The sequence below is a fragment of the Rhinolophus hipposideros genome (assembly GCF_964194185.1).
Source record: "Rhinolophus hipposideros genome assembly, chromosome: 12".
Classification (NCBI taxonomy): Eukaryota; Metazoa; Chordata; class Mammalia; order Chiroptera; family Rhinolophidae; genus Rhinolophus; species Rhinolophus hipposideros.
Genome location: NC_138058.1, coordinates 45,184,478 through 45,212,408, shown reverse-complemented (window position 1 = coordinate 45,212,408; position 27,931 = coordinate 45,184,478). Strand labels below are relative to the sequence as shown.

Here is a 27,931-nt window from a genome sequence, read left to right as displayed (position 1 = left end):
CCAAATTTTGGAATTGGAACTCTTTGAAGCACAGAAGTAGAAAATTGAACTTAAACAGAGGAGTATTGTAACATGACTTAAATGGCAATTAAGCACTTATGTAAGATGACAGCTATTACATATAGTTTATGACGTATGTAACACTGATGAATTTCTAAACTACCTAAATCCCTTATATCTTTTTTTTTGTTTTTTTACGTACTTACATAACTGGTATAAATTTATATTTCTGGGAATAAAAATTACATGAAGCTCTGGTTTAAAATATGTATTTCATCCATGTTACATGTAACAGTACTTAGTTCCTTTTAGTTGCTAGCTAGTATTCAATTGTATGGATATCTATAATTTATTATTATTATGGAAAGGGTTGTTTCCAGTTTTCAACTGTTAGAACTAACACTGCTCTGAACATTCTTGTGCGAGGCATTTTGTGACTCATGTTGTTGTAGGTGAATACCTAGCAGTGGGATTGCTGGGGAATAGAATAGGTGTGTGTTTAACATTATGACTGACAGAACAAATTCCAAAGTGGCTTTACCATGTTACACTTCTACCAGCAATGTTTCTTTTATGGAAAAGTTTGGGTACAATTGACGTTCTTTATTAAATGTTTGATAGACGTCATCAATGAAGCCATCTTGGCCCGCGGTTTTCTTTGTGGAAAGGTAAAGACTGGATACAAGATTATTCAGATCTTCTGTTTCTTTTTATGCCTGTTTTGGTAATTTGTGTCTTTCGAAGAATCTGTCCATTTCATATAACTTGTCAAATTTATCAACTTGAAAATAAATTAGATACAAGCACGGTTAAGATTGTTAAGTCTTGACCTCTCTGTCATCGTGAAGTTACTATCCCTGGGAACTCCCTTTGGTTTGAAGTCTGTTTCTGATGCTAAAATTCGTTTTGATTAATATTTCCGTGGTATATCTTTTTCTGTCCTTTTAACCTATTTATATCATTTTGTTTAAAGTGGGTTTCTTGTAGAGCGCATAGAATTGGATCTTGCTCTTTTATATAGTCTGGTAATATCTCTTTTAATTTGGTGTGTTTAGACTCTGAGTTGGCAAACTGGCTGGCAGAATAAACTTGACCTGCCACCTGTTTATGTAAATAAAGTTTTATTGGAACACAATCATGCCTATTCATTTACATAAAGTCTATGCCTGCTTTGGTGCTACAGTGGCAAGGTTAAATAGTTGGGGCAGATAACACATGGTTCTCAAAGCCTAAAATATTTTCTGGCTCTTTACAGAAAAAGTTTGCCAACCACTAGTTTAGACCTTTTATATTTATGTAATTATTGGCATAGTTGGATTAAAATGTACCATCTTACTATTGTTTTTTTCCTTAGTTTACTATCTGCTTTTAGGTGGATTTTTTATTATGATTCCATTTTATTTCTTCTATTGGTTTATAACATGTCTCAAAATTTTTTTAGTGGTGGCCCTTATAACTTATTAGTTACTTAATAACAGTCTGCCCTCAAATAATATTATACCATTTCATGTGTAATGCAAGAATCTTATATAATAGTATACTCCTAATTCTTCCCTTCCATCTTTTGTGCTTGACACACATTTTGATTTTATGTGTGCTTAAACCCCATTGCTATTCTTTTTGGTTTTCTCAGATAACCTTTTAGAACAATTAAAAGTGAGAAATATATTTTTAATATTTATCTTCATTTTACCCTTTTCTTCAGATCTTCATTTCTTTATATAGATCCAAGTTTGTGTCTGGTATCATATATCTTTTGCTTGAAAAACTTCCTTTTGTATATCTTACAGTGTAACATTTTCTCTCTCTCTCTCTCTCTCTCTCTCTCTCTCTCTCTCTCTCTTTCTCTCTTTCTGTCATTTTACCTTCTATTTTGAAAGTTACTATTGTTAGTGGATATAGAATTCTAGGTTTTCAAGGTTTTTTTCCCCTTTTAGCACCTTAAAGATGTTATGCCACTATCGTTTTTTGCATAGTTTCTGACAAAAACTTTGTTGTGATCCTTATATTTGTTTTCCTGTATGTAATATACTTTTTCCTTTTGGTTACTTTTAAGATTTTTCTCTCTATCACTGGTTTTCAGCAGCTTTATTATGCCTCTTGGTGTAGTTTTGTTTCTGTTTATTCTTGGAGTTTATTGAGGTTGATCTATTTATTGTTCTCATCATATTTATAAAATTTGTAACTACAGATTTTTTAGTTCCCAAGTATTTCTTTTGTGCTCAGACTATAGTCCTACATGTGTTTGACCACTTAATATTAACTCACAGGTCACTGAAGCTCTGTCCATTTGCCTTTAGTGTGAAAAGTTTCTGTTTCCTTGTCTTCAAGTATATTGATTTTTTTTTAAACAGTGACTTTGTCTAATACGCTATTATGCCCATCCAGTTAATTTTTATGTCAGATATATTTTTTCAGTTCTAGAATTACCATTGGTGTTTTAAAAAGTAATTTCCTCTTCTCTGTTGAGATTTTTCTCTAATTTTCTTCATAATGTTCATCTTTTCCTTTAGCCTTTGAACTCTTTTCTAATATCTATTTTAAATACCTTTTATTAAAATTCACTTTATACCTGCCAATTCTGGATCCCAATCCTAGGTTACCGCTTTCATTTTTACTTATGTCTGGTAATTTTTTATGAAGTTATTATGTTGAGTGTCTTGATTTTTTTTTTTTTTCTCAAATGTTTTGTTCTGGCAGGCAGTTTATTTGTGGATCAGCGTGACCTTTTGAGTTTTGTTTTTAGGGTTTTGGGGGTTTTGATTTGGGGCAGTTCTAGAATACATTTCAGTTTAGGGCTAGTTTGGGCCCATTGCTGAGTTGTGTGCCTTCTTGTGTCTCCGTTGGTTGCCCTATATATTCATCGAGGTTTATTCACCCTGGCTGGTGGCAGCTGAATGATCCTGGCACTGTGTGAACTCTGGGAGTTGTTTGGCTTAGAGATCCCCAGTATTTGTTATTTTCTTGGTAATCGTTCTCTGTCTAGCCTCATAAATTTACACACCACACAAATGCAGATTGGTATTTATCCAGAAACTCAAGGAGACCCCTTTTGCAGATATTTGGAGCACTTCTGTTTAGTTTATTCCTTTGTGGTAATGTACCCTGCAAATTCTAACTGTCTCAGACTCCACAAACTCTAAGCTATATCACCTCTACTCAGTGAGACCATTGGCTCTATTTGGGTTCCCACTGTCTGTGTTGTAGTTCCAGACGGAAAGCTGGGATAATCTTAGGGGTCACCTCATGTGTTTCCCTTCTTTCAGGGATCATGTTTCCATACTGCCTGTCATACAGTATCTGAAAACAATTGTTTTGTATTTTATCTAGTTTTCTACTCGTTTATATCAGGAGGACAATTCTGGATGTTGTTATTCCCTTTTGCCTTCATTTTTGAAGGATATTTATGCTGGATATAGAATTTTAAGTTGACAGATTTTTTCCCCCTTCTTCTAGCACTTTAAAACCATTTTAGTATTTCCTAGCTTAAATTGTTTTCTGATGAAAAGTTAGTGGTCATTCCTACCATTGCTCATTTGATATGCTTCCCCCCACCCTTTGGCTGTTTTAAAGATCTTTCCTTTTTCTTTTTATCCTTGGTTTTCAGCAGTTTTATTAATTCCAGGACTAACTTATCTAATCCAGAGGCATAGCCTTTGTGGGATCTCTGTTGGATGCATGTGACAGTAAGGTCTCTCCACTGTCGCTGCCAGTAACTTGAACAGCTCCCAGACTTTGCAAGCTCAGAAGTTGTTCAGCTCACATTCCTGACTTGTTCTTTCCCCAGATTTTACTCTTTGGCTGGCTTCATGGAGTCTTGTACATACAGCTTAATCTCCAGGCAATGAATTAGGAGATCTCTACAGATTTCTGAAACTTTTTCTTTCCATAGCTCCCTTCTTTTTTGTAATCTGCTCCTTAAATTCCAGCTACTTCAGTAGCCTCAAACTTCGATCTCTGTTTTCTCAGCTTAGTGAGCTCTCTGTGCTCTTTTGGGGTTTCTCTTCTCTGTAGCATAAGCAGAAAGCCAGCGCATTCATGAGTCTTTGTTTCCCTTCTTTCAGGATTCACAGTCCTGAGCTGTCTATTGTCCAACATCTGATAATAATATTTCATATGTATTGCCCAGTTTCATGGTCACTTACAGCAGGGGGTCTAGCCCAGTACCAGCTACTCCATCATCACTGAAAATGGAAGTGTAGAATTTTATTTTAATTTTTTTTCTTTTAAGAACTTTATAATTTTTGACATGTCATAATTTTTAGAGTGGCGTCGTTAAAAAATAATGATAGCTCATAGTTTAATTTTCATACAGAGAAGTAAAAAGAAGAAAGTTTTTTGGGGAAAAATCTCATTATCCTCAAATCCTTAGTTTACCATGGTTATCTTCCTCATTTCAGACATTTCTTATTGCAAATATACACATAGAAGAATAATCTTATTTTAAAAATAGATTTATGCAGTTCATACTATTTTTAATTAAAAGCATTTAAATTTAATTAACACAGGTAAATTTGTTAAGCAAAAGTGACACTGGAAAAATTGGTCTACTGTAGATAAATATTTATTTATACAAGAGATATTACTTCTAAAAGACTTTCCTCTCAGCTTATCAACTAAGATTATAGAAAAAGCCTAAGAAGTTAGAATCATTATGTCATAGACTGCATGCTTGAATAGATCTGTCATGTAAAAAAATCAAGTGTTGGCAAATATTTGCTGTTGGTAGAAGCATAAGTTGGTACAACTTTCTAAATGGCTATCTTAGCTCAGTCTGCTGTAACAAAATGCCATGAATTTATGGTATCATAAACAACAGGTGGCTTATAGACAACGCAGTTTATTTCTCACAGTTTTGGAGGCTGGAAGTCCAACATCAAGGTGCCAGTATGGCTGGGTTTTGGTGAGGGCCCTCTTCAGGGTTGCAGACTGCAAACTTCCTGTATCCTCACCTGGTGGAAAGAGCTAGGTAGTTCTCTGGCCTCTGCTTCTAAGGGCACCAATCCTGTTTTATGAGGGTTCCACCCTCATGACCTAATTAGTTACCTTGCCCCCTTTCTAACTACCATCACGTTGTGGATTAGATTTCAACATATAAATTCTGGGGGTTCACAAACACTTTAGTCCATTGCAATAGCAATTTGGCAGTATTCAGAATCCTTAAGAATGTTCACACCCTTTGTCCAAAATTCCATTTTTAGGAATTTATTAAGAAGGAAGAGATGTGCACAAATATGTGTGTGCATGTATGTTACTCATTACAATGCTATTCATAATGTTAAAAAATTGGAGGCCTCTTAAATGATTAAATTATGCTACAGCCATTATAACCAGATACTGTAAAACCATTTTTGTTTATTATATTGATTATAATAAAAATAATTGGCAGGTGATAAAATCATGAGCTTTAGGATATTGAAGAGTATATGGTGTAAGAAGATGTTCACAATATAGTAAATGAAAAAAGTAGGACGGTACTTTTGAGTGTCTCAAAAAGGAAACATTTATTAAAAAGACAGGATATAAAATAAAATGTGCTGAGTAGTTAGATTTTTCAGTCGTCTCTTGTACTATTTAATATTTTTCACATTTTCTACAATAAGCACGTACCTTGGCTCATGGTCATCCGAAAAACTGCTTACTTTAATTTTTTAAATTTGATAAAATTAATGATTATGAGGATAAGGGAAGAAGGATTTAAGTGATTTTAGTTTTTTTCATTTTGACCATGCATGCCTCTTTTCTATTTTTGCAGATCTTTAGCTTGAGTTTTATTAGTATAGATTTAGTGAAAAAGACATTTATTCATACACTAAATGTGTAATGTATATTCTGAATTTTTTCCCAACTAAGGCAGTCTTTCATCTTTCATGTTTCATAGTTTAAAATTGTGGCTTTTCTATCAAGTACTTCTTTGTATATTTGAAGAGATTTAATATTGCTTTCTTTCTTTACTTTTTTTTTCAGAGCTGTTCTTTTAAGAAGTTTTTTTGTCTTGCTTTCTCAGCCACTATTACTGCCCCCATCCTTGCAGATGTCTTTATGTTAAAGAAAGAATGGAAGTCATAGTCTTTCGTTTTCTCAGTAAAATATTGTGTATTTGCTGTCTGTCCCTGGCATCTTAAGCATATGGACCTGGTGCTCTTTAGGAACTCACTCTAGTGACTCAGCGTCACGTTTTTTGCTATATATAGAACATATTAGAAATCCAGTAGAGAAAGTTAATATTCAAAAGAAGAGACAAAGGAATCTTGTGGTTAATGAGTAAAGAAATAGACATGCCCTCCAGGGAGGTGCCATTCATACCAGACTTCAGAGAGTGACCTTAACTTGAATAGTCTGGTGTCTGTTCCTCAGCGATCGCAGATCTAAGTCACTCGGTTTGCTTAGGGGAACTGATTTCATGCTAAGCAAATTTACTGAAGACTAAGGTGGAAAGCAAAGCTAATTTCTAGTTTACATTAAGAAATAATATCAAGCCACGATAGTTTAGTAGCCCATATCTTCATTGTAGGGCTACATCTACCAAAGGGATGTGAACAGTTGGGTGCAATGATCAGAGTGTGTTTTCCTGGAGGCTTGAGATATTGGTACATTCATCTTTGATTACCTTATTTTTAGACTTGGTGAAGTGCTGTGTAGCTCTGGGCAAATTTCCTAATCCCGAGCCTCAATTTTCTCATCATTACAATTGTGATAATTACTAGCTACCTCATAGGATTGCTGTGAGAACTAAATAAGGTAACCCATGTAAAGTGACTAGTACAATGTATAACATGTAGTTGCCATTCATTAACTCTTATCAGTAACTGTTAAGATGATTTGTTTTCTTTTCTGCATTTGAGGTCTGGAAGTTAAGAAAATCGCTCATTTTGAAAATTTTTTATTAAATTTATTGGGGTGACATTGGTTAATAAAATTATATAAGTTTTAAATGTACAATTCTATTTTACATCATCTATATATTGCACTGTGTTTTCACCAACCATAGTCAGTTCTTTTTCCATCACCATATATTTGACCCCCTTTATCCTCTTGTATCCCCCTGCCTGCCCCCTTCCCTTCTGGTAACCACTAGACTGTTATTTGTGTCTGTGAGTTTTTATTTGTTTGTATTGTTCCTTTATTGCTTTCAGTTTTATATCCCACATATGAGTGAAATCATATGGTTCTCGACTTTTTCTGTCTGACTTATTTCACTTAGCATGATAATCTCATAATCTATCCGTGTTGTCACAAATGACAGTATTTCTTATGGCCGAATAGTATTCCATTGTATGTAGGTACCACATCTTCTTTGTCCAATCGTCTGTCAAAGGACACTTTGGTTGTTTCCATGTCTTGGCCACCATGAGTAATGCTGCAGTGAACATAAGGGATACATATCTTTGTGGATAAGTGTTTTCAGATTTTTGGGGTAGTTACCCAGAAGAGGTTGCTGGGTCATATGGTAATTGTATTCTTAATATTTTGAGGAACCTTCTTCATATTGTTTTCCATAGTGGCTGTACCATTTTACATTCCCACCAGCAGTGCGTAAGGGTTCCTTTTTTCCCTACAGCCTCTCCAACACTTGTTACTTGTCTGGTTGACAATAGCCATTCTAACAGGTGTGATGTGGTATCTCATTGTGATTTTGATTTGCATTTCCCGGATTGCTAGTGAAGTTGAGAATTTTTCATATATCTGTTGGTCATTTATGTGTATTCTTGGGAGAATGTCTGTTCAGGTCCTCTGTCCATTTTTAATTGGCATGTTTGTCTTTTGTTGTTGAGTTGTACAAGTTCTTTATATATTTTGGATATTAGACCCTTATCAGAGACGTTGTTTGCCAATATCTTCTCCCATTGGATTGGTTGCTTTTTTGTTTTGTTGATGGTTTCTTTTGCTGCGCAGAAACCTCCTGACCTTTTCTTGCTGCATGCAGGCACTGCTGGGATCTCGGCTGCACTTGGTGGTTTAGAGGCACTAACACTACATGATTTACAAGAACATTGTTCTGAGTCAGTCTCGTGAAGAATTGTGATGAGTCTTTGCGTAGGTTATTCTTCATTGTGAGATCTAGCCATTTTAATATTTTGAGACTAAGGTAAGAATCGTTCTTTTAAAGAATTCAGTAGTGTCTGCTTTTCCAGTTTGGCATCTCTCAAATAGTTTGATATTTCTTGTAAAACAAACAAGTGAAGTCCATATAACAAATATAATAAGCTCTTTTTACTCATAGCTGACAACTTAGTAAGGTTTGTGTTCTATGGTTAATATTTCTAATTTTTGTATTTGTAGATTGTGATGCTGTCAAGGACCTAATCCGATTCCATTCTTTCAGCTGAGCTTCCTGAGACTCGGAACCAGACTGACACTAAGGCACACAGCTGAGGCATCAGAGACAGTCCCAGGGCCTGAGGTCCCCGTGCAGCGGGGGTCCAGGCCAGTGAGGCCCTTGATAGAAGAGTTTGTGCTCTGGAGGAGCAAGGAGAGTGGCCAGCTGCTTCTTTTGGGTATCAGCACTTTTCCTCTCACATGGTTCTGAGAAGGCAACATTGAATGAAAGCAGCGAGCTGGCCATAGTTGTCGGTTGCAGACATTCTGAGTGAGTCCGTTCTGTACAGAGCCCCTGCCTACCCCTCTTTCCTTGCTTAGCCAAATCCAAATCAGAGGTAAATGAACAAATGTCCTTTTTGTGTCAGGTACTGTGTCTACTAACTGCACTGTGGAGCAGCGGGAACTTAACCCAAGAATTTTTCATGGCAGAGCTGAGACAGGTGTTTACACTTCAGCATACTCCTCTTTTCACTGTGTCCAGTGCCTCTCTATAGCAGATGAATTTATTTTGTCTTCTGAGTTACCATTTGACTTACATGAGAGGTTTGTCAGAATGGTTTCATATCTTATGTAGATGTTATTGTACAAGGCACTTTCTTATTTATAGTTCTGGTGTCTGTCTCTCTCATGGGTCTGTTGTCTCCTCAGCCACGTCCCTGAGAACCTATACCATGGCGATCTTTCTGGGCGACCTCCCCTTAGGGCTCGGAATGTTTAGGCACTCAATTAGCCTGTTGAACAGTAGGTAAATATTTGTTGTCAATTTTTTTAATTGCACCAAACTTTACATTTTAACATACTTCAGCTCTAGAAAGAGCTGGATTTGCTATGGAAAGCTCATATCTTCAGAAGACTTAAGATTGAAAAATTATAAAAGTGTGGTTGTAATTTGAAAGGAATTGAGTGCTCCCACGGATAACTTACATTTAATGCTTTAAAAACTAGGACACAGTTAGAGATGGTGAGGTTATTTACTTATTTAAATAAGTGACTTTGGTCGTCTGGTTGTGTTTTGTTTCCTAAAATCACAGTCTAAGATCTACTAACTTTAATGGCAGCCATCCAAAAATATATATATACGTAGTTATAGAAAATAGCTGTCTTGAATTATAATACTCTGGTGTTACGGTGGACTGATTTGCTTTGGTTTTATTTCTTGGGAGAAAAAATATTTCATGCCTTCTCAGGATAGTTTACAGAATAGTGCAGTTGTGACCAGTCTTAGTACTTAATCCCAGTCAGCGTTCCCCCTGCCCTTAGCTTTACTGAGGTATAATTGACAAAAATTGTATATATTGAAGGTGTATAACGTGATGATTTGATACATGTATACATTGTGAAATCGTTACCACAATCAAGCTAGTTTATATATCCATCACCTCACATAGTTAACCCCCTTTTTTGAGTGAGAACATTCAAGATCTGTTCTCAGCAAATTTCAAGTATTTAGTACAGTAATATTAACTGTAATCACCATGCCATATATATTAGATACCCCAAAATTATCTTATAACTGAAAGTTTATATCCTTTGACTAGTATCTCCCCATTCTCCCTCCCACTACCCACCGGCTCCTGGAACACCACTCTCTTCTCTGCTTCTGTGCATTTGGTATTTATAGATTCTGCGTATCATTGAGATCATACAATATTCGTCTTTTATGTCTGGCTTATTTTACTTAGCTTTATGTCCTCCGGTTTCATCCAGGTTGTCACAAATGGAAGGATTTTTTTCTTTTTTGTGGCTGACTAATACTCCATTATATCTATCTGTGTATCTATATATAGTACATAATGATAATGGACAGTAATGTCATTTCTATTCCAAGTTCCAAAATAGCATCTAGTATGAATGTGGAATCTTCATTTAGACTTCCTTTGATTTCATATATATTGTATTTGTCTCAAATTATCATTTTTATTTTTTTATGTGTTAGTAAATATTTGTGTTTAGTTTGACGTTAGTTATTAATAGCCTCTATGGTTGGTTTAAGGATATAGTTGTTTCTGAGTCTAGAATTTATCCCTGGGCCATATCTTTGTAGGTGATTTAAAACATTCCTGTTAGCTGTCTCTGCATGCTCCCATTTCATTGATATACACACAACTGAAAACATTTACTTTTGAGCCTTAATTTGTAAAGAATTAGAAAGTTCTAAGGTATGGTATGCTATATGTTTTTTAAAGTTTAAAAAAAATTAAAATTAACATATAGTAAAATTGACTTTTTTGGGGGGAGGGTGTATAGTTCTATAAATTTTAACCTATATGTAGATCCATGTAACCATTACCGCAACCAGGATTCAAAACTTTTCCGTTATCCCCAAAACTCCCTCATTCTGTCCCTTTGTATCACACTTCTAATTCCTGGCTATCTTGTCTTAACCTCTGACAACCACTGTTATCACATAAATGAAATCAAACAGTGTGTAACCTTTTCAGACTGGCTTCTTTCACTCAGCTAATGCTTTTGAAATTCATCCAGGTTGTTGCATGTGTCAGTAATTCATTCATTTTATTCCTTAGTGCTATTCTATTGATAAACTGCACTACAATTTATCTAGTCACGTGTTGAAAGATATTTTGCTTATTTCCTGTTTTGAGTAATTAAGAATAGAACTGTAACAAACATTTATGTACAAGTTTTTCTATGAACACAAGTTTTCATTTCTCTAGGATAAATACCAAGGAGTGGGGCTGCTGGGTTATATGTTAAGTGTACGTTTATTCTTTATAAAAAACTGCCAAACTTTTTCAGAATGGCTGTTCCGTTTTGTATCCTTACTAGCAAAGTATGAGAATTGCAGTTGCTCTGCATATTCTCTTGTATTTGGTGTTACCAATTTTTAAATTTTTTTTAGCTGTACTGATATCATTATGCCTTTAATTTGGATTTCCCTAATGGCTAAAAATGTTGAACATCTTTTCATTAGTCAGTTGCCTTCCATCTATTCTCTTTGGTGAACTCTTTGTTCAGGTCTTTTGCCTACTTTTTAATTGGGGTCTATGTTTTCTGTTGAGTTTTGAGAGTTCTTTACATATTCTGAATACAAATCCTCTGTCAGATACACTATTTGTAAATATTTTCTCACAGTCTGTAGTCTGCTTTTCCTTCTCTTGACAGTGTCTTTCACAAAACAAAAGTTTTTTAATTTGAAGTCTAATTTTTAACGTTTTTTTATGGATCGTGCTTTTAGTGTCATGTTTAAAAATTCTTTGCCTAACCCCATGTCACAACAATTTCATCGTATGGTTCTAAAAGTTTTATAGCTTTGCTTTTTATATTTAGATCTATGATCCATTTTGAGTTCATTTTTGTGTAAGCTGTGAGGTTTAGGTTGAGGTTCATATGTTTTTACTTATAGATGTTCAGTTGTTACAACACCATTTTTGGAAAAGACTACTCCATTAAATTGCCTTTGCATCTCTGTCAAAAATCAGTTGGCCATATTTGTGTGGATGAAATGAAAACTTGTGTTCACAGAAAAACTTGTACATAAATATAATAAATACTGTTTTTGCCTTGAAAAGTACTTGAAGTTTGTTTGTGGAAGTGGGCATGGGAAAGGCTGTCTCTTGTGAGTTATTTTGAAGTGGTGGAAGGAAAATGTCTGTAATCTGAGGGTAAAGTTAAAAACCTGATGTGGATGGTGTGGCTCCTGACACAAGAGGTGAATTAGAGAGCTGGGAGATGTTTGAGGTATGTGTGTGCTATGTATTCCTACTGCTCAGGGCTCGGTGCAGCTGGGTACAGTTTTCTGCATTCATCTAACTATCTAATATTTAATGGCACATAAGCAAATGGGATTAATACTGTGCTCATGTTACTTCTGAATATAACAAGCACATTGAAACAATTTTGAGTTTTCAAAACAAATGTTATAACAGGACTGACTATATCCAGGCTTTTTTTTTCCTTCTGAGAATTATTTTACCATCACACCACTGGAGAAGGATCTCTTTGATTGTCCTGGAGGAGTCTTAGAGAACTTGACGAAGATGGCAATTGTACTCAGACTTGACGAATTGAGTATAGTACTTTGTCAGGTATTGTACAAGTAGTGGAACATTCTAGGTAACAGAACAGCAGCATTGTGAAACAGCACACAGATGTAAGCCTGGTGAGTTCAGGAAATCCTCATGTAGTTCAGTGTTAAACGAAGGTTAAAGCTTGGAGGGAGCAAGGGAGGAAGGAGATAGATTCTCAATGGCCTTAGATGCCACTTGAAAGAATTTACATTTTAATCCCTCAGGGGGTAGAGAACACTGAAAAATTTTGGACAGAGAATTATATTTTCTAACACTAATTGACATGGCACTCCCTGGTGACAGTATGGCGGGCAGATTGAAGGAGGTCCAGCTGCAGTCTGGGAATTCAGTGAGGTAAGGAGGAACTAGTGTGAATCTTTCATAGGCTTGACCTCTGAGAATATCATAAAACTATAGATGCTTACTAGCAACTATTCCTTTCTGTGTCCCTAGAAGTCATTATTACTATAATCCTGTTTCTTAATTTTAAGGTCTAGGGCCATGAGAGTTAGTCTTCCATATAGTGACAAGCCAGGTGAATTTATAACCTGCCTTCACAATAGCCAGTTTCACGGTTAGCTTCATGTTTACAATGCTTAAAAATGGTGTGGTGAATCATCAGTGGAGAAGTTTTATTATTGTAATGTGCATTCATTGAAAAATAATTACATGGGTCAACGGTCTCTCTGCCCTCTGGATTCCTATTTTTGTCCGAATTATTTTATAATATAGAAAAACCATTGTAAGGGATGAATAAATATCAGGTGAAACTCAAGTATTTAAGAAATGATATAACTGCGTTCCCTCAAACGAAAGTTAGATGCAAATTACTTGAATACCAAGTCTAAATTAAGAAAGCTATTTATCCCACCCTTTAAAAAATTAAATCTTTTCTTTTCTTGTTCCTCAGCAAGTGTTTTGATGTGTGTTACCAGAGTAGGGTACTGATAATCTGGTTGAAGATACCAGAGACACTTTCTAAAACTAATTGAAAACAGGAATATCAGGATAAAACATTTAAAAACCATGTCCTACAGTTTTCTAGTTAATAAACTCCAGTATCCCACACAGTATGTATGGTCTTATCTACAGGTAGTAAATATTTGTTAAAGGCTAAAAAGCAGTATTTAAGTATAGGAAGAGCTTGAGACAAAATTAAATGGAAACATTGAGAATTTTAAAGAATTTTCTGGTCTTTAAAACTTTGAAGAGTATAATTAATGGATTATGGATGCACAGAGGCCATATATCCTCTCAGTAAATTGTCTCTGATACTTTTATGAGGTAATAGTTGCTGTCTTTTCTTTTTGATAAGGCATGGGTGGTGGTTTTTTAGATTATAAAACTACGAGGTATGATCAAAAGTACAGTTAAATGTTTAAATAAAAAATTATTACAGTAAAAGACACATTGCCATTAATCCCGCTCAGAATACTCCCCCTCACTTTGAACACACTTATCCCATCGTTCTTGCCACTTTCTGAAGCAGTCCTGGAAGTCCTCTTCTGTGAGTGTCTTTAGTTGCACTGTCGTGGCTGCTTTGATGTCCTGAATCGATTCAAAACGTTTAACTTTCATGGTCATTTTGACTTTGGGGAAGAACCAGAAGTCACACGGTGCCAGATCCAGTGAATAAGGTGGATGAGGACACACGGTTTTTATTTGACAGAAATTGCCATACTAGGAGCGATGTGTGACATGAAGCCTTTCCATTATGATCAAGAAACGCAGTGAATGCTGCAGCCGAGTGCCATCCAACAGAAAGGCAGGGAACTTCAATGTGGGAAGCAGCGCGTCGAACCTTAGTAACGGTGTGACAAGTTTCAACTTGTTCAGTGGAATCAGTCAGGTATGAGCTACGGTTGAGAGCAGGTGTGTTTTAGTGTGCCGTAAATCAGCCTCCATCATGACAGCGCTCCATGTCACACACTGCTTGTGGTATATGGCAATTTCTGTCAAATAACAACATTACGGTGTGTCCTCATCCACCTTATTCACCAGATCTGGCACCATGTGACTTCTGGCTTTTCCTCAAAGTCAAAATGATTCAGGACATTCAGGCAGCCACACCAGCGCAACTAAAGACACTCAAGAAAGAGGACTTTCAGAACTGCGTCAGAAAGTGGCAAGAATGATGAGATACGTGTATTTGAAGCAAAGGGAAGTATTTTGAGGGTGATTAATGGCAATATAGCTTTTATTGTAATAAATTTTTTTATTTGAACAGTCACCATATTGTTTGCTCACACCTCATAAATGTACAAACGTAACACATGATTATTTCAGAAAAGTAAAACAGTACTACTTGCTTGAGTAAAACTTAAAACTCTAATAACCTTAAGGAGCACTGAATTCTTTTCCCCTCACTCATGTTTATAACTTCTCTGATAGGAAAAAAGTTCCCACTATAGACTAGATGTTCAGCTATTACGACGACAGCCACTTGTAAAAGGAAATCATGGGTGTAGGTAAATAATCAAAATAAAATGTATTACAGTCACATGGTCATAGTTATACTGTAATTCATCGACCTCAGTTCACTTTTAAAGGCAAGTATTCTAATGTTTACTTCATCCAAACATTGCCAAATGTTGTCCAGACTCCTCTCCCCTCTAACCATGTCAGGAGCCTAATCTTTTCTTTGTGCCAGATATTTCTTCTAGTCCTCCACATTTACAGAAATACTAGTGTGCTTTTCTCTTACAGACATAAGATTTTCTTTTTCTCCCTTACCCCTTACCATACCTTAATCCATACTGCTTTGATTGTTTTCTGACAGAGCCATTTGGCTCTTCTAAAATATGCAGAGAATCATCTGTGAATTCTTAATCATTTAATTATGACCAAGTATGGGAAGAGTAAAAGCATCTGTTTTTAGCACGGCATGGAAGACCTTTTAGAGTCTATTTTCCCCAGCTTTCAGGTTGCTTTTTCTTTTACTTCACTCCGCCTGCCCTGTACTTCAGCCATCCATCCGAACCACTTCTCATCTTTTGGGAATCCAGACCCTTTCCTGAGTCTGTGCCTTCACATTTTCTCTGCCTGAAATGCCTTTCTCCATTTGGCAGGTAACTATTCATTCTTCAAAACATAGCTCAAAGTCACCTTTTCTGTGAAGCCTTCCCTGACCCCTGCATTCATTAAGATTATGTACAGTGACAAGTAACAGAACCACCAAAGTAACAGTGGCCTAAAAACAAAGGAGATTTATTTCTCTCCTATAAAAATTTGGAATTTGCAGTGTAGGGCTAAAGTGACAGCTCTGTTCCATGAAGTTACTAGGGAAGTAATTGCCAACTCTTGGCTTCAGAATCTCTCAGATCTCTCAGACCTTTGTTCTCATGGTCCAAAATTGAAGTATCTTTGCTTTAAACAGTATGAGTATGAAGGGAAGAACTAAGGGCACATGCAAGCTGTCTCTTCAAGTTTCCCTAAAGCTCCCACACTACATTTCTGTTTGTATCTCATTAGCCTGAAGGAAGGCTGAGAAATAAGTCTTTATTCTTGGTGGCTCTGTACCAGCTGATTATATTATGGAAGAAAGGAAGAACAGGTAGGGGGTGTAACTAGCAGTGTGCTACACTTCCCCAGGTAGAGGGAGTTGCTTTGTGTTCCTGATAGCACTCTCTAATTAGTTAGCATTTAGGTTGTATTATAATTTATTTGCCTTTTCCACCAAATTGTGGACTTCTCAGAGATTGAATGTATTTATTTCGTGGTTTAATCTTTAGCACTTTACATATAATTTAGGACTCATAAAGTGTTGAATGAAGAGATAAAGACATTCAGGAAGATTACAGCAAAATTGTCAGAGACAAAAAAAGGTGATGATATTTAAATACCCATGTGAACAAGAGTAATTGCTTATGTAGACATTGATTTCTTAGACTTAATTTTTTTTCCTGTTTTCTCTTATTATGTAGCAAGAAGGTGGACACTGCCAATAATAGATGGCATAGCTTCTCCTTTTCAATAATGCCTCAGGATTGACCACACAGATAGGACACAGAGTTATTTGAAAGGTTGTGTATTCTCTGTGTTATACTAGTTTTTTTATTTTGGTAAAATAAACATAAAGGTTACCGTTTTAACCATTTTTAAGTACACCTTTCTGTGGCATTACATTCACATTGTTGTGCAACCATCACCACCATCCATCACCAGAACTTTTTTTCTTCCCCAACTGAAACTCTGTACCCATTAAACACTAACTCCCCAATCCCCTTTCCCCCCAGCGCCTGACAACCATCATTTTACTTTCTGTCTCTGAATTTGACTATTCTAGGAACCTCATGTAAGAGGAATCAGACAATATTTGTCCTTTTGTGCCTGATTTATTTCACTTAGCATACTATCCTAACGGTACATCCATGTCGTAGCATGTGTCAGAATTTGTTTCCTTTTAAGGCTGAATATATTCATATATATATCTCCACATTTTATCGTTTCATCTGTCAGTGAATGCGTGGGCTGCTGTGTTACACTGTTTTTTTGCAAGATTTTTAAAATTTGTTTTCTACAAGTATTTTCAATACAAATAGTGTCTTACTCTGTGGTAATCTCACTACCACTACCCTCAAACAGAAACCATATAATTACATACCATTTTATCAGAAAACATAAGAAAAGTGCAAAGAAGACAAAAACAATCATCTACATTAGGAACTTATTTTTATAGGAAGTAATACACTCCCTTCTCCCAATCATAGTTTCTGAAGTATAAATTTAAAAAATAAAATTAAGTTATGAAAAACATTATCTTGGTATAAATCTGGAAAATAGGCACAAGAGCGGAATTAGAAGGAAATATGGTAGCTTTTCACAGGAAATGATTAGATTTTGTTTTAATGAAGAATCTCTTGATTACGTGGTAATGACACAGGAGAGTACAAACTGTGACTCCCTATCCTTTTGAAATAGGAAGATATTATAATAACATGACTGGACAATGAGAAAGAAACTATAGCTGTAGCTTGGTGGGTTTGCTTTTATGAAATGTCTGTAACATTTTTTTAAATTAAATTTGTTGGGGTGACAATGGTTAATAAATTACATAGGTTTCTAGTGTACAAGTCTATAATACATGATCTATATATCACATTGTGTGCTCACCACCCAGTCAGTTCTCCTTCCATCACCATATATTCTAGCATTGAAAAGAAAAGGGTCAAGAATTGGTGGAGGAAAATCAGTTCCATTCCTATCACCTGACCTCTTTTGTTATCAGAAGGAAGTTTGCTTAGTGACAATAATTATTATTGAATGTTTGACTGCCAATAATACGACTGATGCCTAGAAAATTCTTGATTTTGGCCTCTATCCCACTGGGTACATAGTCCAAATTAGCAATCAAATTCTTTTACTAAAATTCTCTGATCAAGCTTTCAAATATTAGGTTGGTGCAAAAGTAATTGCTGTTTAAAACCTCAATTACTTTTGTACCAACCTAATAATTACTTAAGAGGAATACATGCCCCGCAGTTTAAAAAGAATCTCATAGACGCTTTCTCGTTGCAGCTAATTGTTTAGTCCTTTTGGCAGAATGGTGAGTCATACTTCACCAGCTAACTCTCAGACCAGCTGTTGATATACTTAATTACCTGAGCCAAGACCCAGGCACCAGGATAGAATAGGGCACCTTGGCTCTGGCGCCTTTTGTCTTTTCCTAAAAAATTTCGATGTAAATTTCTCTCTCTCCCCTTGGTGTACTGTTGTAGAGATAAAATTGACATGCCTGAAATGATCTGAGAAGAAAAGAACAAATTGTGGTGTTCGTAGTAAATCCTTTTAGAGAAATTAGAACTTGATGTAGACATTAAAAATAGAATTGAATGGTGAAGGACAAAGTAGTGGAGGTATTTCAGAGTAAGGAGAATTAAGTTTGGATAAAATGGGGCCTAATCATGGATGGCGGTGAGTGCGAGTCAGGCACAGGACTCTGTGTAGGACTGTTGGGAGTTCTTGAAAGGAAGTAAGTCCAGAAAGAGAGGAGAGACTAAGGTTGTAGAAATCTGGGAATGTGGCGTTAGAACTCTGGACAAGCTTCCTGGCAGCGTAGGTGCAGAGAAAAGGTACATTTGAGAGCCATTCTGGGAAAAGAAGCTGTTGTACTAGGTTACATTAAATACAATGGTGTTAAGTGGAAGAAGAGTAAAAAAAAATTTTCTAAGAACTTGCATAGAAATGTGGTACTGATAACCCCCTTTGGGGAGAAATCTTAAGTTAATTTTAGATACTGTGAATTTGAGGTATATGAGGACAAATTGAGACAGACTTCTTAGGCTGTGGGTGGGATGTGTGGACTGGAATGTGCTTCCGGCACACATCCAGGAAATCCCGGTTATAACTGTAAAGGCAAGAACATAGGTTTTCATAACCTCTAGGTACATGTAAAAACTCTTAAAATCGGATAATTTGTTCCCCCATTAGCTTCATTGCAACTGACTCTTCTAGGTTAAATAGATGAAATTCGTAAATCACATTCAGGAAACTGCAGTTCTTCTCCCATGCTGCTAAATAAGAAAGTGGAATCTAAATTGCCTATTAATTCTAATTTTTTTTTTGTAGATCATTTTGTCTTCATCTTTTTTTGTTTTTATTTTCTTTCTTTTCCTTTTTATTTTTTTGTAGATCATTTTGGATTTTTGAAATACACAGTTATTTCATCCGGGAATAATAATTGTTTGTTCCTTTCAAATCTATAAAGATGAAGTTAATGAATGCCTTTTTCTCTCTCTCAAACTAAGAGGAAAGGTCATAATGTTTTTGTGCAATGCATGCTTTGTTCTTTAACAATTGTGAAAAATGACAGAAAGAATTAAGGAATGCTGTACTTCTGACCCATACAAAACACCAACATTTTGGGTTGATTATAATATAAAGAAATGTCAAATACTTTTTGAAATACTCTTGTAACTAGTACATAGAGGCGTGGCTTAGGTGGGCATAGGAATACAATTTAGAAAAGAAAGAAGAAAAATCACACTGCAACTATTCAATTTCTTCAAAATTGAGCAAGAAAAGCAACATTGAACCACCATACTGATGTTACGCATTTTTTGTACAGTACCTTGACTTAAATCCAAGAGCAAAAGTTAAGACATTCCTCCTCTATTTTTAGTAAATTACTGCATGGTAAACTTAGATGACTTTCCCCCAGGATTTTACCTGGGAAAGTGGCCTTTTTAAATTTTTTATTTAAAAGAGGGCAGGTTTGGCACTTTTATACTGCTTTCACCAATGCTAATATTTCTTGGGTTCCCGGGAAGATTCATATTCTTTACAGCTGCTGTATCATGGGCTGGCGCTCCCGCTAAGCCAGCCTCAGATTTCTCCTGTTTATTTTGTGTGTCAATGGGTGGTGTAACAGTTCTCATTCATGTTGGTCACCAATACCATTCCCCCCATCACAATTTCTGCAAAAATATTGTGAAACTTGTCTACATGGAAAATTAAATCCAGTTCACAGACATTTTCAAAACACTTGTCTAATGTTTCCAAAATACTTGACGTAGATCTGAAATGCCAAATTCACTTTCTGAAGAATCCACAGAAGACGAAATATAACATTGCGTAATATCCGTAAATCAGTTTGCTGTCAGATTCTCCAATTAATGATCCTCCTTCTAGGAAATTACAAACATTTTAATCTTTTATAGATACCAAATGGAATGTCTCCCTGATGATTTGCTTTGTGTATCGTCACTGTGAGGCTGGGAGAACTCGGAGAGCAGCGGCTTCCCGTGATTGTTGAGGATAAGATCACTTGGATCGTGTCTGAAGGGGGGGCGCTGGGATGGGGGCTGGATTGCCTTTTACTTCTTAATTTGCTCACTAGCACCTCTAGGACAATGTAAAATAGAAGTGATGATAATAAGGATTCTCTTATTCCAACCTCAGCATTTCATCAAGGATAAGGTTAGCTGCCATTTTTTGGAAATGCTCTTTATTAACTTAGGTAAGGTTTATTTTTCAGTCTTAGTTTGCTAAGAATTTTCATCACAAGTATATGTTGAATTTTATGACATGCCTTTCTACATCTAAAGAGATGATCATATATTTTTTGTTCTGTACCTATCAGTGTGATCAATTACACTAATTGATTTTCTAATGTTCATACAACCTTGTATTCCTAGACGATATCTAACTTGATCATTTTTATATGCTGTTGGAGTGAGGTTGCTAATATTTTGTTTAAAAAACTTCTATGTATACCTATGACTGAGATTGGCCTGTATCCTTTCTTTTCAGTGTCTTTGTTAGGCTTTGGTATCAGGTTATATTAGCCTAATAAAATCACCTGGGGAATGTTTCTCTCTTTTAGTCTTTGGAAGAATTTGTATGAGATTCGAATTTTTTGTTTTTCCTTAAATAATAATAGAATTCACCAATGAAGCCATCAAGGCCTAGGATTTTCTTGTTGGAAAAAATTTGACTATTGATACTTTTATTTCCTGTGGATGCTTCTTTTCACTCATGATGTCTTCTGTATCCCTATATTTGACTGTGCCTACTGCTATTGTCCTTAAAATTACTTGTAGGTATTCTTTGAGGCCAAGAACGAAGGTGTCTTCCTTCAGTAAAGGTTCATGTTTTCTTCTTTTTTTTAATTTTTAATTTCATTTTTCAATTACAGTTGACATTCAATATTAGTTTCATGTGTACAGCATAGCAGTTAGACATCTATATCATTTATGAAATGATCACCCCGTTAAGTCTGGTACTCACCTGACACTATACATAGTTATAACAATATTATTGACTATATTCTCTGTGCTATACTTTATATCCCCATGACTATTTTGTAACTACAAATTTGTACTCCCTAATTCTGTCACTTTTTTCACCCAGCCCCCCAACCCCCTCCCATCTGGCCACCATCAGTTTGTTCTCTGTATCTGTGAGTCTGTTTCTGTTTTGTTTGTTCGTTTATTTTGTTCTTCAGATTCCATATATAAGTGAGATCATATGGTATTTGTTTTTCTCTGTCTGACTTACTTCACTTAGCATAATACCCTCCAGGTCCACCATGTTGTCTCAAATGGTAAGATTTCATTCTTTTTATGGCCAAGTAATATTTCATTGTATATATGTGCCACATCTTCTTTATCCAGTTGTCTATTGATGGGCACTTAGGTTGCTTCCGTGTCTTGGCTATTGTAAAGAATGCTGCAGTGAACATAGGGGTGCATATATCTTTCCAAATTAGTGTTTTGGATTTCTTTGGATATATGCATATACCCAGAAGTGGAATTGCTGGGTCTTAGATAGTTCTATTTTTAATTTTTCGAGGAATCTTCCTACTCTTTAACATAGTGGCTGCACCAATTTGCAATCCTCCCACCAATGCATGACGGTTCCCTTTTCTCTAAGTCCTTACCAATATTTGTCATTTGTTGATGTGTCGATGACAGCCATTCTGACAGGTGTGAGGTAGTATCTCATTGTGGTCTTAATCTGCATTTCTCTGATGATTAGTGATGCTGAGCATATTTTCATATGTCTGTTGGCCATCTGTATGTCCTCTTTGGAGAAATATCTATTCAGGTCCTCTGCCCATTTTTAAATTATTTTTGTTTTCTGGTGTTGACTTGTGTGAGTGCTTTATAAATTTTGAATATTATACTCCTTATTGAATGTATCATTGGCAAATATCTCCTTCTGTTCAGTAGGTTGTATTTGTTTTGTTGATGGTTTCCTTTGCTGTGCAAAAATTTTTTGGTTTGATGTAGTCCCATTTGTTTTTTTCTTTTGTTTCCCTTGAATGAGGATATATATCAGAAAAATAAACATTATTAAGAGCAGTGTCAGAGAGTTTATTTCCTGTGTTTTCTTCTTGGAATTTTATGGTTTAATCCATTTTCAGTTTATTCATGTATGTGGTGTAAGAAGGTGATCTAGTTTCATTTTTTTGCATATTAGCTATCCAGTTCTTCCACCACCATTTATTGAATAGACTGTCTTTACACATTGTATATTCTTGCCTCCTTTGCCATAGACTAATAGACCATATAGGCATGGGTTTATTTCTGGGCTTTCTATTCTGTTCCATTGATCTGTGTGTCTGTTTTTATTCCAACACCATGCTGTTTTGTGTATTACAGCCTTGTAGTGTAGTTTGGTATCAGTAGTGTGATACCTCCACCTCTGTTCTTCTTTCTCAAGATTGCCATGCTATCTGTAGTTCCATATAAATTTGGGGACGATTTCTTCTGTGAAATATGCCATTGGTTCTGTGAAAAATGCCATTGGTATTTTGATAGGGATTGCATTGAATCTGTAGATTGCTTTGGGTAGTATGGACATTTTAATGATGTTAATTCTTCATATCCGTAAGCACAGTATATGCTTCCATTTATCTGTACATTCTTCAATTTCTTTCTTCAGTGTCTTAGAATTTTTTTGAATACAGGTCTTCTACTTCCTTGGTTCAAGTTATTCCTAGCTATTTTTGTTGTTGTTGCCGTGGGATTCTAAATGGGATTGTTTTCTTAATTTCTTTTTATGATAGTTTGTTATTGGTATATAAAAATGCAACTGATTTCTGAAAAATAATTTTGTATCCTGCTACTTTACTGAATTCATTTATCAGTTCTAATAGTTTTTTGGTGGAATCTTTGGGGTTCTCTACATATGGTTTCATGTCATCTTCAAATAATGACAATTTTACTTCTTCCTTTCCAATTTGGATTTCTTTTATTATTTCTGTTTTTTGTCTGATTGCTGAGGCTAGCACTTCCAATACTATGTTTAAAAGTGGTGAAAGTTTACATCCTTGTCTTGTTTCTGATCTTAAGGAAAACACTTTTAGTTTTTTGTTGTCGAGTATGATGTTAGCTGTAGGTTTGTCATATATAGATAGCCTTTATTATGTTCAGGTATGTCCCCTCTGTTCCCACTTTGCTGAAAGTTTTTATCATAAATGAATGCTGGGTTTTGTCAAACACTTTTTCTGCATCTACTGACAGGATCATAGGATTTTTATTTTTTATTTTGTTTATGTGGTGTATCACATTAATTGATTTGTGGATATTGAACTAACCTTATATCCCAGGAATAAATCCCACTTGATCATGGTGTATGTTTTTTTTTTAATGTATTGCTGAATTCCATTTACTAATATTTTGTTGAGGATATTTGTATATATGTTCATCAGGGATATCGACCTATAACTTTCTTGTTTTGTAATGTTTTTGTCTGCTTGTGGAATCAGGGTAATGGTGACCTTGCAAAATGATATTGAAAACCTTCCCTTCTCCTGAATTTTTTGGAGTAGTTTGAGAAAGATAGGTGTTAAGTCTTTGAATGTTTGGTAAAATTCACCTGTGAAGCCATCCAGTCAAAGGCTTTTGTTTGTTGGGAGTTTTTAAATTACTGATTAGATTTTGTTAGTAGTTATCAGTCTGTTCAGATTTTCTATTTCTTCTTGACTCAGTCTTGGAAGATTGTATGTTTCCAGGAATTTATGTCTTTGTTCCATATTGTCCACTTTGTTAGCATTTAATTGTTCGTAGTATTTTCTTATAACCCATTGCATTTCTGTGTTGTCAGTTGTCACTTCTTTCATTTCTGATTTTATTTATTCAGGTCCTCTCTTTTTTTCTTGATGATTCTAGTTAAGTTTATCAATTTTCAAAGAACCAGCTCTTGGTTTCATTGATCTTTTGTATTGTTTTCTTAGCTTCTATTTTGTTTATTTTTGCAGTGATCTTTATTTCCTTCCTTATACTCACTTTGGACTTTGTTTGCTGTTCTTTTTCCAGTTCCGTTAGGTATAGATTGTTTATTTGAGATTTGTTTTTTTTTGTTTCTTGAAATAGGCCCGTGTTGCTATGAACATCCTCCTTAGGACTGTTTTCACTGTGTCTCATAGATTTTGGGTCATTGTATTTTCATTTGTCTCAAGGTATCTTTTGATTTCTTCCTTGATGTCATTGCTAACCCATTCATTGTTTAGTAGCATGTTATTTAGCCTCCATGTTTTTGTGTGTTTTTCAGGTTTTTTCTTGTAATTGATTTCTAGTTCCATACCATTGTGGTTGGAGAAGGTGCTTGATATGATTTCAATCTTATTGTGACTTATTTTATGGCCTAACGTGTTGTCTGTCTTGGAAAATGTTCCATGTGCGCCTGAAAAGATTGTATATTCTCCAGTGTTGGACTGTAATACTCTAAAAATATCAAATCCATCTGGTCTAATGTGTCATTTATGGCTGCTGTTTCCTTGTTGATTTTCTGTCTGGAAGATCTATCCAGTGATGTCGATGGGGTGTTAAATCCCCTACTATGATTGTATTACTGTCTCTCTCTCCCTTTATGTCAATCAATATTTGCTTTACGTACTTAGGTGTGCCTATGTTGGGTGCATAAATGTTTACAGAGATTATACCCTCTTGTAGGATTGGTCCCTTTATTATTATGAAATGCCCTTCTTTGTCTTTGTTTTAAAGTCAGTTTTGTCTGACATAAGTATTGCTACTCCAGCTTTTTTTGATTTCCATTTGCGTGAAATATCTTTTTCCATCCCGTTACTTTTGGTCTCTGTGTCTTTTACTCTGAAGTGGGTCACTTGTAGACAAGATTGACCCTCGGTGACAGGCTGTGAAGATTGCCCATGACCACAGAGCATAAGCTGCTGTGTGGAATCTGACCCCACAGAGCAGGATTCACCCCAGAGAGCACTGGTGCCTGCTGAGACCACCCTTTGGAGCTAATCAGGTGGTGCTTTGTTGTGGTCTGAAGCCGGCCACCAAGAATGTTAGTTCTGGGGCCTCTTGGGAGGGGCTCCCATGCAGGGCAAGGTCAGCCACTGCCTGTGACTGCCCAAGGCTAATCTATAATTATTTTAAAATTTTTAAAACTCCTTCCAGATGCTACCTGGTATCACATAACAGTCCACTTCTTTTTGTGCTCCTCCCCCTCCAAACTTGCTTGTGTTTCTTTCTTTTAAGATGTGAAGGTATCACTAGCCCAGTAATAGTTTTAAAGAATTTCACAGTTTGAAGGAGTTCATGCAAACTCAGACTACAAACCCTGCCCAGGCTCGTCAAACTGTTTAGGGACCCTGGTTCTGGATGTCCTACCCACCATTCTTTTTTTTCCTTTCACTTCTGTCTGAACTAAAACAACCTTCCCTGTCATTACCTGGGCATGGGATCAGGGTTTAGGCTTAGTTATTGTTTACCTTTACCTGAGGTTATGTCTTGGATCCCAGTTTAATGTGGGGAGATGTTCCCTTGGGCTCTCCCCCTTTTGAGGAATCTGTACACTGACATTTGTTCCCCTAATCCTGTGAGGCCACTGAAACCAAAGATCTAATTTGCTGATCTCTATCTGCAGGTACCCTAAGGGTCAGTCTTCTGGAGTTTCTTATTACCTGTCTGGGTTCCCAATTGTCCCTAGAATTTGGTCCAGTTGTTTCCTACCATCTTGTCAGCTTTTATTTTAAGGTTTTGGGTTTTTGGTTTTGAAGGATTTTTACTTTTTTTCGGCAGGAGGGTTATTTTGAAAAATCCTAGTCTGTCATTAACAAAAATGGTAATCCTCTTGATTTTTCCCCCACTTCTCTTCCATTTACCTTCCATTTTTACTTCCGCCTCCATGTTAATGACTTCTTTTCACAAACATTTATATATTGAGCATCTAATTCATATATTGAGCATCTAAAATGTACCAATCATGACATAAAACAAAGTCCCTGCTTTCTTGAAATTAACACTGTCCAGTCAGGTTCTCACAGAACTCATTGTTTGATTAAAGAAATACAGCTCTTGCTTTTAATTTTCTGTCTATATGATTTCAGTACTGATAAGAAAAGGTGATTACTGGAAGAATATACATGATGATGTAGATCACAAAACTCACAAAAAGAAACAGGGATTTGGCAATTAAGCAATGGAAATAAGCAGAATTTGAAAAGTCAAGAGAAAGATAGGAGGGACCTGTGACAGACTGAGAATTAGCCAAAGGTATGACATTGACAAAGTGGCCGCTGTGAGGTAGAAAAAGAATAGAGTATTGAAGCAGGGAGACCAACTGGGAGCTGGAGGCAAATCAGGTACCAAAAGCTGGTACCCAGGGAGTTGCTGAGTCACAGTAATGGCAGGAGCACTAGAATGAGGACGCAGAAATTCCTGCTGCTTGATCTCCTAGGGCAACCGTGGAACTGGAGCAGGCTCTCAGTTCCAGTGCTTTGAGGACTAGGCCCACTTGTGTTACTGATTTTGTTCTTGGATTTCAGTGAGAATTCTTATTTCCCTTACCATCAAATTCACACTTCAAACCAGGACTTCTCCGTCACCACGCACACCTACATTTGCCAACCTGAGTGAATGTGATCAGTACCCAACAATGAGAAAAGACTGATATTGTAAGGAGTTGAATCCTTCAGAGATTGATATGTAAAAGTTGAATTCATATCAGAGTGCTACTTTTTGATTAACAAGTAGAAAACTTTTATAACAATGGAATACCCACCTTTCCTGCCACCTTTATTACATTTTAGAAATTAATTGAAGCTCAGCTGTACTAGAAATGTTAATGTTACATGGCATCACATAATCTATTTCTGTTGGTTATCATATAAATAGTATCTCTGTATCCAAACGAATGCACATTACTTTCTGGTACTCTCTTGGAAAGGGTGTTTCCTACTTCACAATCTAATGTTACTACTCATCTATCCCCAATTCTGTCTGAGAAAATCAGTCTGGGTTAGTGGAGATCTCTATTTTGTTATTCCTTTCTCCATTGATTGTGTTAATCTGCCTCTCTCATCCCTTCTTTGTGTGTCTTTTGCTTCCACACTGTTCTCCTATCTTTTCTAAAAAAGTTTTTTTTAATACTTCTTATTTGTTCTGCATTTTACGCATAATTTTCACTTATTACATGAAATTAGATTGGTCTTTTTCAAGATCTACTTCCTTTTAAAATAGCATTTTTTTTTCCAGCTAGGAAATTAAAACATTTGAATGTAATGTTTTGGAAAATACAGGAAAAAATGAAATTACAATAGTAAAAAACCACCCAAGATAACCACAGTAGAATTTCCTACCCATAATCTTTTTATTAAAACATATGTTTGTGTGTGTATGTGTATGTGTGTAGAGGTCAGTTTACACATACTGTTTTATAGCCATATTAATTTAATATGAACATTTCCAGAAAATTAAATGCCCCCAGAAACGTGGTTTTTAATGTCTTTCTGTTATTACAGCATATGAAAGTACCACAGTTTATTTAACCAATCCTCTGTTAACTGAATAATATGGTTATTGCCAATTTTTTGCTACTATAACTAATGTTTTGAGGAATATCTCTTGTATATAAATCTTTGTGTCCTTATCTATTTTAAAAAATTTCTAATTGAAATCTTGGGTCAAAATGTATACATCTTTTTAAAGCTTGGATATGTAATATAAAATTTCCCTCTTCAAATGCCACATGGATTTATATTCTCATATGAACATGTGAACATGCTAGTTTCCCAGTACCCATGCTTAGATATTACCATTAAAATGTAAAAGAAAAAAACAAAACAAAAAATTTTGCCAAGCTGGTAAGTGAAAAATCTTATATCACAT

General features: G+C 35.7%; 1 protein-coding gene and 1 pseudogene across 5 annotated transcripts in view; one reads left to right on the top strand and one right to left on the bottom strand.

Moving 5' to 3' along the window:
- SOCS5 (suppressor of cytokine signaling 5) overlaps positions 1 to 27,931 on the top strand; it is a 122,414-nt gene that overhangs the window by 72,924 nt on the left and 21,559 nt on the right. The window lies entirely within an intron of this gene.
- On the bottom strand, positions 19,544 to 21,091 carry LOC308506012 (AP-3 complex subunit sigma-1-like; annotated as a pseudogene). Its single transcript has 3 exons — positions 21,078 to 21,091; positions 20,056 to 20,126; positions 19,544 to 19,854 (listed from the first exon to the last, which is right to left on the bottom strand). The product of its transcript is annotated as an AP-3 complex subunit sigma-1-like (transcript).